This window comes from Musa acuminata, chromosome BXJ3-5 (genome assembly GCF_036884655.1).
Source record: "Musa acuminata AAA Group cultivar baxijiao chromosome BXJ3-5, Cavendish_Baxijiao_AAA, whole genome shotgun sequence".
Taxonomy (NCBI): Eukaryota; Viridiplantae; Streptophyta; class Magnoliopsida; order Zingiberales; family Musaceae; genus Musa; species Musa acuminata.
In genome coordinates this window covers 6,340,528-6,353,556 of record NC_088353.1, presented here as the reverse complement: position 1 = coordinate 6,353,556, position 13,029 = coordinate 6,340,528, and positions in this window count along the sequence as shown.

Genomic DNA, 13,029 nt, shown 5'->3' with positions numbered 1-13,029 from the left:
TTGAATTGATTGACGGTATTAACAAATATGAAGTTCTCTATAGTGATTGGAATTGGTTCTAAGGACAACGGGAACTTATGGTTGATGAGCAATTGGATGTTGTGCTACCACCAATTTTGTCGATTATGAGAGAAGGGGATGATGGTTTGCATCATCCAAGTTAGGGTGTGGACCTATTAGTTGAGATAGCTTTAGTAGGTGCTTAGAAAAGATAATTCATGATCGTTCTAGAATTTATTGGTTGTATGGATCATATATGCTCGTGTAATGAAGAATGAGAATCTCTTCATTAACATTCAACATTTTCTTTTGGGATATCTTGGATTTGATTTTCCTATGATATTATCTCGAAATGTTCTGTTTCTAGCTTTAATATGTTATAATCAATTTAGATCATCAATGTCAAATATCTAAAAAAGATGAAAACAAAATTTAAAATAATGTAAGTATAATTGTAGTGGAATTGTTCGTCTATCTCATATTCAATATCGACTAGGGTGCATTGAGCAAAACCTCTCCGATGATCAAGTTTATTTTAGATATTAAAAAATCCATAAGAGTTCAATATTTATTTAATAAAATCAAAATATAAATATAAATAAAAAGGTTGTCTTATATAGTGTCAATCTTGTAACTGTCTTTAATGAGAAAATATTTTCTAATGTCATATAACATATCAAGTACCTTGTTTGTCATTTCTAAAAGTATACCTAATGTGCATTGAATAGATTCCATTTGTCTCGATTAATGAAAACTATTAGATATCAAAACTATAATAATCTTTTAGTTAAACATCAAATTAGCTAAAGTATAGACATTGGATAAGAAAGTCGATGAAAAAAAAAAAGGTTGTGATAGGGAATATGTTGGTGTGTCAACCTACCAGTTGGCCACCACCAAGGCATTGAGGTGAGCAGAGCAAAGCTCGGATCATCCTTTCCCTATAGCAAACGAGAGGGTGATAATCTATCGTCCCAACATATCGTAACCTAAGGGAAGCAATACGGATCAACTGTCGAGGGCAGTAGCTCTTAGCGACAAAACCTTCATGTGCCCTCCTTGGTCGGCTCGCGTAGACAACGACCATCTGACTATCCTTAACAGTCGCCAAGACTGACAAGCGATGCCCCTATAATCATTTTTCACTGACGACATGCCATAGGAGACTGTATGGACCAACCATCCACATAAATACTCCATAAAAGGACATATGGGCTAGTCCCCATTAGTCGTCAGTCCCCCTCCGTTGATTGCCCAAGTATAAAAGTTCGTCCAAAGAGGGCGTTACTAGTTTCTGGTTAATGACCCCTAACTCTTACCTTTAGGATCGAATGCAAGGTACCTGTATCGTCCTTGTTGAGGCCTTCCTAAGCCTCATGCATTAGGTATAGATGCTAGCGAGGATGATATAAGTCATCGCCCCCCTCCTGCCCTAACTGGCTCAATAGGTGGCCCCACCTCCAACACTATAACTGACAGTACAGCCCTCACTTGCTCTTGCACCCGTCGGAGCCTCCCCAACAAACCCATTGTCAATTCCCCTAGTTTAGATTCACGAGGGTTCTCATCATTGACAAAGGAGTATAATTCAATAATACTAAATTCAAGAAGTTTTATCAATCATATGGAATTTAATTGAGATTTAGCTCGATAGCTCATCCCCAAACCATTGGCCTAGCGAAGCTCACCAACCGAGCCATTCTTAAAGGGCTAAAGAAGAGAGTTATAGTGGCAAAAGGCACCTAGGTCGATGAGCTCGCAAGCATACTATGGGTATCTCAGACCACTCCCATGATTGGCTCGAGTAAGTCACCCTTCAGCTTGGCATATGGCTCGGAGGCGATGCTATCAACCAAGATCGTCTTCCCGACCCCCCGAGTAGAGAATTTCAACGATACCACATCGAAGGAAGGACTCTGAGCTGGGATAGACTTGGTCAATGAGCTCAGAGCCAAGGAGCATCTCTCTAAGCCCTAAGGTTTAAGCAAATAATGGCTAAGCTTTATAACCATGTGGTCCGCATATGCTAGGTCAGTGTCGAAGATCTTGTGCTTCGGAAGGTCAAGGTCAGTGACCCAACCGGCCCTAGAGGAAAGCTAGCACCAAACTGGGAATGACCCTACCGAGTGACCAAGGTGGTTCAAGATGAGACAAACCATCTCGAGATCATGGAAAGCAAAATACTATCGAGGACCTGACGCATTGCCAACTTGAAAAAAAATTTCATCCCTAAGTCAGTGCTCACATAAGGTTAGGCACAACCAAGGTCCTAGCACTACCCATATGCTCAAATGAAGCTTTATATGCCAAGAAAAAAGGTTTTCATTAAAGAATAAAGGCATTACACTTAGTTGGGAGACCATAATATGACCCGGGCTCCAACAACCCCCATAAAAAAGAAGAGAAGTCTACTATAAAAATGGCCAATGATAACTTACATGGGCCAGCCCAACAAAAATCAAGAGAAATGACTAGGCAAATGGTCGAGGAGGTAAGCCAAGGCCGTCATTGAAAGGTACCTTGACCACCATCAGCATATTATTATCCTTAGGGCGACTCATAAAGGGGTCCTCCTGGACCTCCAACCATAAGTACCTCGCTTTGGAGCATTCCAAGATAATAAAGTACCTGTACTTGTACGAGGCCTACCTGACCTCAATTGGCCCTATCGAAACCCGTTCAACTCCTTATAGGTGGCAGATCACCCCCTTCTCCTGATCATGGGCACGACGTCGCTCCTCCCTTAAGCCTTCCTTCGCTTCTTGGACTTCGGTCTTGGCTGCCACCAACTCTTGGGAAATGATCAGCAATTGGTCTTCCATCAAGTGACACTTATTAGAAAACCATAGAGAGGATCATATGCATATCAAAAAATAAAAAAAAAAACTAATTTCCTAAAATAGATTTATCGAGTCATCATACAAAAATCGAGAGCGTAAAACTCAAAAGCGATAAAAACTGTATAACTGCATATAGTAGTTAAGACATTCTCACCTAGGTGAGATGGTATATCTCATAATTTGTAGATCTTAGTTCATGAATAAAGGAGCTCTCGCAAACTCCTCTCTAGTATTGATCCACACAACGGATTCGACGATGATGCACCTCCTTGCGTACCACGTTGTTTCCTCACGTTCGTGCACCACTACACTATAGCAACCAAGGAGGGATTGGTCCCTCTTACTATCCTCTCACACTAGAGAGGGGACAATCAGTTGAAGGTGCTAGTCATAGGTGCTCAGCAAGCCAATCACGTGAGTGATGGCACGTGTGACTTGATACAGAATCTTTTTACTTATTATATTTTGGCATATATCACTTTATAACAATTGCATATATGCATATATATATATTGTGACATCCTTGGATTTGTGTAATGAGAATCGGATCGTGATGAGATCACGAAAATGAGATCGATTCACTTTTAAACACATATCCTAAATAATCCCGGTCATAAGTTACTCGAGAGGGACATCGTGATAACCGGATAGACTGGTGTGCTGTATACCCGTCCATATGATGGATGCAGCTGGTCTCATAGCTGCTCGTGTAGGGACACTAGGGATATAGTACAGGTGCTCATTGGAGAATGAGTTCATTGATTGATCCGCTTACGGAATGCTAGATGGTTGATGATGCCTTATTGTCAGACAGCGATTCTGTAGTCCTAGTGGTATATCTGGTCCTTAGACTTGAGATACCAAGGATGTCATATATGAGTGCTCCACTCTTTGATACCAGATCTAGTACAACTGGTCATTGGGAGTGGTAGTCGACCTTACGAGAGCTATTGAGTGTCGATAAAGGATCATCCACTCTTGGAGTCATGAGAGGAATATTCCATGTGTTCTTGCTTAGACAAATCCCTGGCCAGGGTCATTCGGGTTGAGAGAGAAAGAGTTCTCTGGGAAAATCCTATTAGAACGAGACTCAAGTATAAACCATATGGGTCTGACAACACCATGCTCGATATACGGTCTCTGGGATATTAGATGGATGAGGGATTATAGATATACGGTAACTGAGGACAGACATGTCCAATGGATTGGATTCCCCTGTATCGTCTGGGGACTATGGCGTAGTGGCCTAGTACGTTCGTAGTTGATGAGTCGAGTGAATTATTTCATAGATAATAATTCACTGAGTTAGAAGGAGTTCTGATAGGTATGACTCACGGCTAGCTCAATATTGGGCCTAGAGGGTCACACACACATGGTATGCATTGCGATGAGTAGAGGTTCGGATATAAGATATCCGACGGAGCCCTTGTCTTGTTGGATATCCAATAAGCCCCTGAATTATTGGATCTCATAGACGAGATCCAATAAGAGCCCATGAGAGATTATTGGATAAAGATCCACTAATCTAATAGGCTTGGGTTATTGGATGCAGATCCAATACCCACTATGGGATGATCCATTAGGGTTTGATAGGGGACCTCTATAAATAGGAGAGATTCAGAGCCTCATAGGCTAGAGCCTTTGCTTGCCTCTCCTATTCTCCTTCCCCTCTCCACCTCAGAGCAGGCTTGGAGTTTTGAGGAGCGTCGTCGCAGCCCTGCTGTGTGGATCACCATTAGAGAGGAGGAAGCTTGACCTCCTTCACCCTCTCATAATGATTTGCAAGGAAACAGGGATATACGATCTCCCTAGGTAACACAATCTACTCTATACGCAGTTTTTCAGTTTCGTGGATTTTGCACACCAATCTTCGCACGACGACGAACATCTCTTTGGGAATCAGGGATTTTGTTTTCTTGTTCTTCCACTGCGCATGTGATGTTGCCCCCAAGATTTCCCAACAGTGGTATCAGATTCAGGTTGTTCGTGCGATAGATTGGTTTTCAACTACGTGTGTTGTGTTTTGAAGAAACTTTTAATGGCAAAATCGTTGATGCCCTCGATCTACGTGCATGCAACGCAGTCGTAGGCAGGCAGCATAGGGGTTGCGTTTGCAGCAGCCGGCCGGCAGCCTGCTGAATCCGGCGGGGCTAGCAGCCCGCGGGCAGAGGCGCCGCAGGGCAGTGACGCTTGCCGCCGCTGCTCCCGCGGGTGAAACCCCCCCCGGTAGGGCGGTCGCCCGGCGGTACAGCACCGCCTGCGGGCGTTGCCCCCCAAGAAGAACCGCCAGCGGAGGTAGCGGCGCCCGTAGGGGCGCCCACCTACAGCGGCAGCGCCGCCAACGGGCGTGCCGCTTGTAGGCGAGGGCGGCGCCCTCGCCCTGCCGCACAGGCCGCCACCAGTAGGGTGGCAACGGCGGCAACAGCAAAGGGGAGTAGGGTATCAGGTTTTTTTTTGGAAAAAGATAATTTTGCCCCTATGAATTTAAGAAATTTCAGTTTGTCTTTTATCCAAATTATGAAAACACCCCTATGAATTTAGAAATTTCCTATATGTCCCTGATTTCATAAAATATTAATTAATTAAAAGGTTTATTTGATTATTATTTTTATCATTATCTAGTAGTCCTACATTATGATGATTATTTATACATATGATGTATGATGTGTGGACGGATGATCATAGACCGTGTGATATGTGTACTTGTGATTATTATTATTGGGGTCTGTAAGGCTCCATTATATTTCTCGTTTATTGTCGAGCCTGTGTGCCTATGATTAAGTTGTAATCATATGAGGAGGCGCAGCAGGAGCGTGGATGTGATAGTGGGACCCACGAGATAGACGATCGCGATGCATGAAGATGCATCGAGATGTCGACGGAACCGATAAGGATGAGATGGACGATCACAGGGCATGGAGATGCACCGTTGCACATATAGATATTGATGTGAGTGATTAGGCCTACTGGCTCGGGCCTAATCACATTAGGTTGTGGTCCATGATCATCTAGTGTGATTGCTTATACACATACTAGATATACATATATATTTGCATGCGATGTAGATATATATTAAATATGTATATGTGTGACATGTCATATTAGGAGACCAAATCATAGAAACATCTCTCTCGATAATATTAAGTCGGTAAACATGAGGCAATTAGATTGACCCACGTGGCCTTCCATCGTTATAAGTAGGAACCGATTCTCGGTGTAGGTTGAGTTGGTCGAGTCCATCGAGACTCACCTATATCGCGATTCGCTCTTTTGCTTACGACATAGAGATGTTACCGGTGACCTGAGGACATGGTATGCTTAGTCGAGTCCCTTGAGGGTATATCATCAAATCAGGCTCATCTTGTAATAAAGGTGTTGACTTAACTGAGCATCATGGTTGGTCGAGTCCCTCGAGACCATAGTGATTCGGAGGCCGAACAGGACGGGAATCACAAGGAGTTGTGATTGGCAAGAGTTGCCTACCTTTTAGGCTTAGTGTGATTGGTCGAGTCCCTCGAGGTTATACTAAGACGCTGACTGGATCATGATCCCCACTAGAAGTCTACCGGACACTTCCGTTTCACATGCTGAGGGTGTCGCGTGACTCGTTAGTAAAATAGTGGGAGCATATTAAGCTAGAAGTCCATATCTTGCTAGTTTATTTCTTGCAAAATCTGCATGTTATTCATTTATACTACATCTTTATTTTTAGAAAATGTCGCTTTCAAATCCCTTATGTGGCATACTTGATGTCAACCGCCTCACTGGTCCAAATTATACGGATTGGCTCCGTAACTTGAGAATTGTTCTCACGGCGGAGAAAATCATGTATGTCCTTGATATAGTGATGCCTGCACCCGAAGAAGGGGCAAGCGAGGATGAGATCGCTCGCTACGTAAAGTACATTGATGACTCCACTCTTGCTCAGTGCTATATGTTGGGCTTTATGACTCCTGAGTTACAGAGACAACATGAAAAGATGGATGCCAGATCCATTCTCCTACATGTCTACAAATTGTTTGAGGAACAGGGAAGGACTCAACGATATGAGATATCCAAGAGCCTCTTCCGCGCTAGGATGACTGAGGGGACACCGGTTCAAAACCATATCCTAAAGATGATTGACTAGATAGAGAAACTCACAGGTCTAGGAATGGTCCTAGAGGATAACTTGTGATCGGACATTGTGCTTTAGTCCCTACCAGATTCCTTTTCATAGTTCATGATGAATTTTAATATGAACAAGCTTGAGGTGACTCTCCCAAAGCTCCTCAATATGTTGAGGGAGGCAGAGAGTACTATCAAGAAGAGAAGTTAGTTCTCTACACTGGTGAGACCAGAAAGAAAAGGAAAGCAGAAAGGTCCCTTAAGAAGGGAAAGAGCAAGGGCAGACCAGGTAAAGCAAAGGTTGCTAAGAAAGACCCAGCAAAGGACAAAGGCTAGTGCTTCCATTATGGTAAAGATGGACACTGGAAGAGGAACTACAAAGAATACCTTACAAAGAGGGTGAAATAGAAGCTTGGAGAAGCTTCAAGTACATTCATGATCAATCTCCAATTGTCAAATTTTTGTGATAGTGCATTGGTATTGGATACCAGTATTGCTTATCACATCTATAATTTATTGTAAACTCTAGCAAAGCCGAGGGGAGATTGGCGAGAGGAATATTGCATAAAGGTTTGTTTATGCTAAACACTACTCTACATATCATGAATGTAGGTGTGTCTAAGAGGAAACGATATGAGGTGAACAGTGCATACCTATGGCATTGTAGGCTAGGCGACATCCATTAGGGAATGATTCAAAAGTTACTAAATGATGGATATTTAGATTCATTCGACTATGTGTCATATACAACTTGCGAGCCTTGCCTTCGTGGAAAACTGACCAATTCTCCATTTAGTGGAACTGGAGAGAGAGCCACTGAGCTTTTGGAACTCATATATAGTGATGTATGTAGACCCATGTCAACTCATGCCATTGGTGGTTACTCCTACTTCATTACCTTTACTGATGATTTCTCAAGGTATGGATATCCCAATGGACATCTAATTATACACCTCAGCTCAATGGTGTCTCTGGAAGGAGGAATCATATGCTGTTAGATATGGTATGGTCCATGATGAGTTTCGTTAACCTACCCATCTTATTCTAGGGATATGCCCTAAAGACCGTAGCTTATCTTCTGAACAGAGTTCCAACTAAGTCGGTAGTGTCTACACCATATGAGATATGGAAAGGGAAGAAGCCTGATCTTAAGGTTGTTAAGATTTGTGGCTGCCCTGCCCATGTTAAAAGACACAACCCCGATAAGTTAGAATCAAGGATAGAGCGATGCAAATTTGTGGGATACCCCAAGGAAACTTGTGGGTATTATTTCTATCATCTCGAGGACCAAAAAGTCTTTCTAGCCAAGAGAGCAGTGTTCCTTGAGAAAGAACACATTCTTGACGGAGATAGTGGGAGAATTATAGAGTTAAGCGAGTTTGGAGAACCAAGCTCAAGCACCACTCTACAACCCGAGTCTGTTCAGGTACCTAATACACAAGTTTCAACTTTACGTAGGTCTGATAGAGTATCCCATCCTCTTGAGAGATATGTGGGATATATTAGAGGAGAGGATGTTGAGGATATTGATCCTTAGACCTACGAGGAGGTTATTATGAGTATAGACTCTGGGAAATGGCAAGAAGCCATGAATTTTGAGATGGATTCTATATACTCCAACAAGGTTTGGAACCTAGTTGATGCGCTCGAAAGTATTGTATCCATCGGTTGCAAGTGGATCTTTAAGAAAAAGATCGAAGTAGATGGAAAGGTATAGACCTATAAAGCAAGGCTAGTGGCTAAGGGGTATCGTCAAAGGCAAGGTGTTGACTACGACGAAACCTTCTCACCCGTAGCAATGCTGAAATCCATCAGAATTCTATTGGCTATTGCAGCATATTATGATTATGAGATCTGGCCGATGGATGTAAAAACCATATTCCTCAATGGGAACCTCAAGGAGGAGGTATATATGATGCAACCTGAGGGAATCGTGTCCAAGAACTACCCAGATAAGGTGTGTAGGTTACTTAGATCCATTTATGGACTAAAGCAAGCTTCCCGAAGTTGGAACATAAGATTTGATAAGGCAATCAGATCTTTTGACTTCGTTAAGAATGAAGCCTTATGTGTACAGGAAGGTAAGTGAGAGTGCTATCACCTTTTTGGTGTTATATGTGGATGACATCCTGATCATTGGGAATGACGTAGGAATGCTATCCACAGTAAAGGCTTTGTTATCTAGACACTTCTCCATGAAGGACTTAGGGGAAGCATCCTATATCTTGGGGATTAGAATCTATAGAGATAGATCCAAGAGGATGCTTGGCTTGTCCCAGTCCAAGTATATAGAAACCATTGTCAAAAGGTTTGGCATGGAAAATTCCAAAAGAGTTATTATACCGATGAGACATGGGATATCGCTTTCTACGAGTATGTCCCCAAAGACTCCAAAAGAAAGTACGAACATGGATATGATACCTTATGCCTCAACAATAGGGTCTATCATGTATGTCATGCTATGTACTAGGCATGATATAGCGCATGCTCTAAGTGTCATGAGCAGGTATCAGGCGGATCCAAGATTGGAGCACTAGAAAGCAATAAAGTGTATCCTTAAGTACTTGAGAATGACTAAGGATCTTTTACTAGTATATGAAAATAATGGCCTTAAGGTTGAAGGCTACATGGACTCAAGTTTTCAGTCTGATGTCGATGATAGCAAGTCGAATTCAGGGTATGTGTACACATTGAATAGAGGAGCAGTGTGCTAGAAGAGTTCCAAGCAAGATACTACTACTGACTCGACCATAGAGGCAGAGTACATTGCTAAATCAGATGCAGCAAAGGAGGGAGTTTGGGTGAAGAAGTTCATCACAGATTTGGGAGTCGTGCCGGGTAGCGAGGAGCCAATCTCCTTATATTGCAATAATAACGTGGCGATTACTCAAGCGAAGGAATCTAGGTCTCATCAGAAATCTAAGCATGTTCTAAGAAGGTTCCATCTTATCAGAGAGATCATAACCCGAAGAGATATAGCAGTGGAAAGAGTTCCATCAGAAGATAACATTGCAGATCCACTGATAAAGCCGTTGTCTCATATTGTCTTTGAGCATCACAGGGGTCTGATGGGGATCAGACACATAGGTGATTGGCTTTAGGTTAAGTGGAAGATTGCTAGTCATAGGTGCCTAGTAAGCCAATTACGTAAGTGATGGCACGTGTGACTTGATACAGAATCTTTTTGCTTATTATATTTTAGCATATATCACTTTATAACTATTATATATATATATATATATATATATATATATATATATATATATATATATATATATATTGATATCCTTTGATTTATGTAATGAGAATTGGATCGTGATGAGATCACGAAAATGAGATCGATTCACCTTTAAACAAATATCCTAAATAATCTCGGTCATAGGTTACTCGAGAGGGACATCGTGATAACTGGATAGACTGGTGTGCTGTATATCCGTCCATATGATGGATACAACTGGTCTCATAGCTGCTCGTGTAGGGACACTAAGGATACAATACAGGTGCTCATTGGGGAATGAGTTCACTGATTGATCCGCTTACGGAATGTTGGATGGTTGATGATGCCTTATTGTCAGACAATGATTCTGTAGTCCTAGTGGTATATCTAGTCCATAGACTTGAGACACCAAGGATGTCCTGTATGAGTGCTCCACTCTTTGATACCAGACATATAGGTTTGACTGTCCCAGATCTAGTTCAGTTGGTCATTGGGAGTGGTAGTCGACCTTACGAGGGCTATTGAGTGTCGATAGAGGATCATCCACTCTCGGCGTCATGAGAGGAATATCCCATGTGTTCTTGCTAAGACAAATCCCTGTCTAGGGTCATTTAAGTTGAGAGAGAAAGAGTTCTCCGGGAAAATCCGATTAGAGCGAGACTTAACTAGAAACCGTATGGGTCTGACAACACCATGCTCGATATACGGTCTCTGGGATATTAGATGGATGAGGAACTATAGATACATGGTAACTGAGGAGGTCCAATAGATTGGATTCCCCTGTATCATTTGGGGACTACGACGTAGTGGCCTAGTACGTCCGTAGTCGATGAGTCGAGTGAATTATTACAGAGATAATAATTCACTGAGTTAGAATGAGTTCTGACAGGTATGACTCACGGCCAGCTCGATATTGGGTCTAGAGGGTCACACACATATTGTTGGGAAATCATGGGGGGCGACATCATATGCGCAGCGGAAGAACAAGAAAACAAAAATTCCCGATTCCCAAAAAGATGTTCGTCGTCGTGCGAAGATTGGTGCGCAAAAATCCGCAAAACACAAAACTGCGTATAGAGATTGTGTTACCTAGGGAGATCGTATATCCCTGTTTCGTTGCAGATCCTTAGGAGAGGGTGAAGGAGGTCAAGCGTCCTCCTCTCTAGCGGTGATCCACACAGCAGGGTTGCGACGACGCTCCTCAAAACTCCAGGCCTACTCTGAGGTGGAGAGGGAGAGGAGACTAGGAAAGGCAAGCAAAGACTCTAGCCTATGAGGCTGTGAATCCCTCCTATTTATAGAGATCTCGTGTCAAACCCTAATGGGTCCTTCCCTAGTGGGTATTGGATCTGTATCCAATAAGACAAGAGCTCCGTCGGATATCTCACATCCGAACATCTACTCATCGCAATGCCTACCATATGTGTGTGACCCTCTAGGCCCAATATCGAGCTGGCCGTGAGTCATACCTGTCAGAACTCCTTTTAACTCAGTGAATTATTATCTCTGTAATAATTCACTCGACTCATCGACTACGGACGTACTAGGCCACTACGCCGTAGTCCCCAGACGATACAGGAGAATCCAATCCATTGGACCTGTCTGTCCTCAGTTACCATATACCTATAGTCCCTCATCCATCTAATATCCCAGAGACCGTATATCGAGCATGGTGTTGTCAGACCCATACGATTTCTACTCTAGTCTCGCTCTAATCGGATTCTCCCGGAGAACTCTTTCTCTCTCAACCCGAATGACCCTGGCCAGGGATTTGTCTGAGCAAGAACACATGGGATATTCCTCTCATGATGCCGAGAGTGGATGATCCTCTATCGACACTCAATAGCCCTCGTAAGGTCGACTACCACTCTCAATGACCAGCTGTACTAGATCTGGGACAGCCAAACCTATAAGTCTGGTATCAAAGAGTGGAGCACTCATACAGGACATCCTTGGTGTCTCAAGTCTAAGGACTAGATACACCACTAGGACTACGGAATCGCTGTCTGACAATAAGGCATCATCAACCATCCAGCATTCCGTAAGCGGATCTATCAGTAAACTCATTCTCCAATGAGCACCTGTACTGTATCCCTAGTGTCCCTACACGAGCAGCTATGAGACCAGCTGCATCCATCATATGGACGGGTATACAACACACCAGTCTATCCGTTTATCACGATGTCCCTCTCGAGTAACCTATGACCGGGATTATTTAGGATATGTGTTTGAAGGTGAATCGATCTCATTATCGTGATATCATGATCCGATTCCCAGTGCACAAATCCAAGGACATCACAATATATATATGCATTTATGCAATAGTTATAAAGTGATATACGCCAAAATATAATAAGCAAAAAGATTCTGTATCAAGTCACACGTGCCATCACTCACGTGATTGGCTTGCTGGGCACCTATGACTAGCACATATGGTAGGCATTGCGATGAGTAGAGGTTCGGATATGAGATATCCGACGGAGCCCTTGTCTTATTGGATATCCAATAATCCCCTGAATTATTGGATCCCATGAACGAGATCCAATAAAAGCCCATGAGAGATTATTGGATAGAGATCTACTAATCTAAAAGGCTTGGGTTATTGGATGTAGATCTAATACCCACTAGGGGAGGATCCGTTAGGGTTTGACAGGGGACCTCTATAAATATGAGGGATTGCTTGACCTCCTTCACCCTCTCATAATGATCTGCAAGGAAACATGGATATACGATCTCCCTAGGTAACACAATCTACTATATACGTAGTTTTTCAGTTTTACGGATTTTGCGCACCAATCTTCGCACGACGACGAACATCTTTTTGGGAATCGGGGATTTTGTTTTCTTGTTCTTCCGCTACGCATG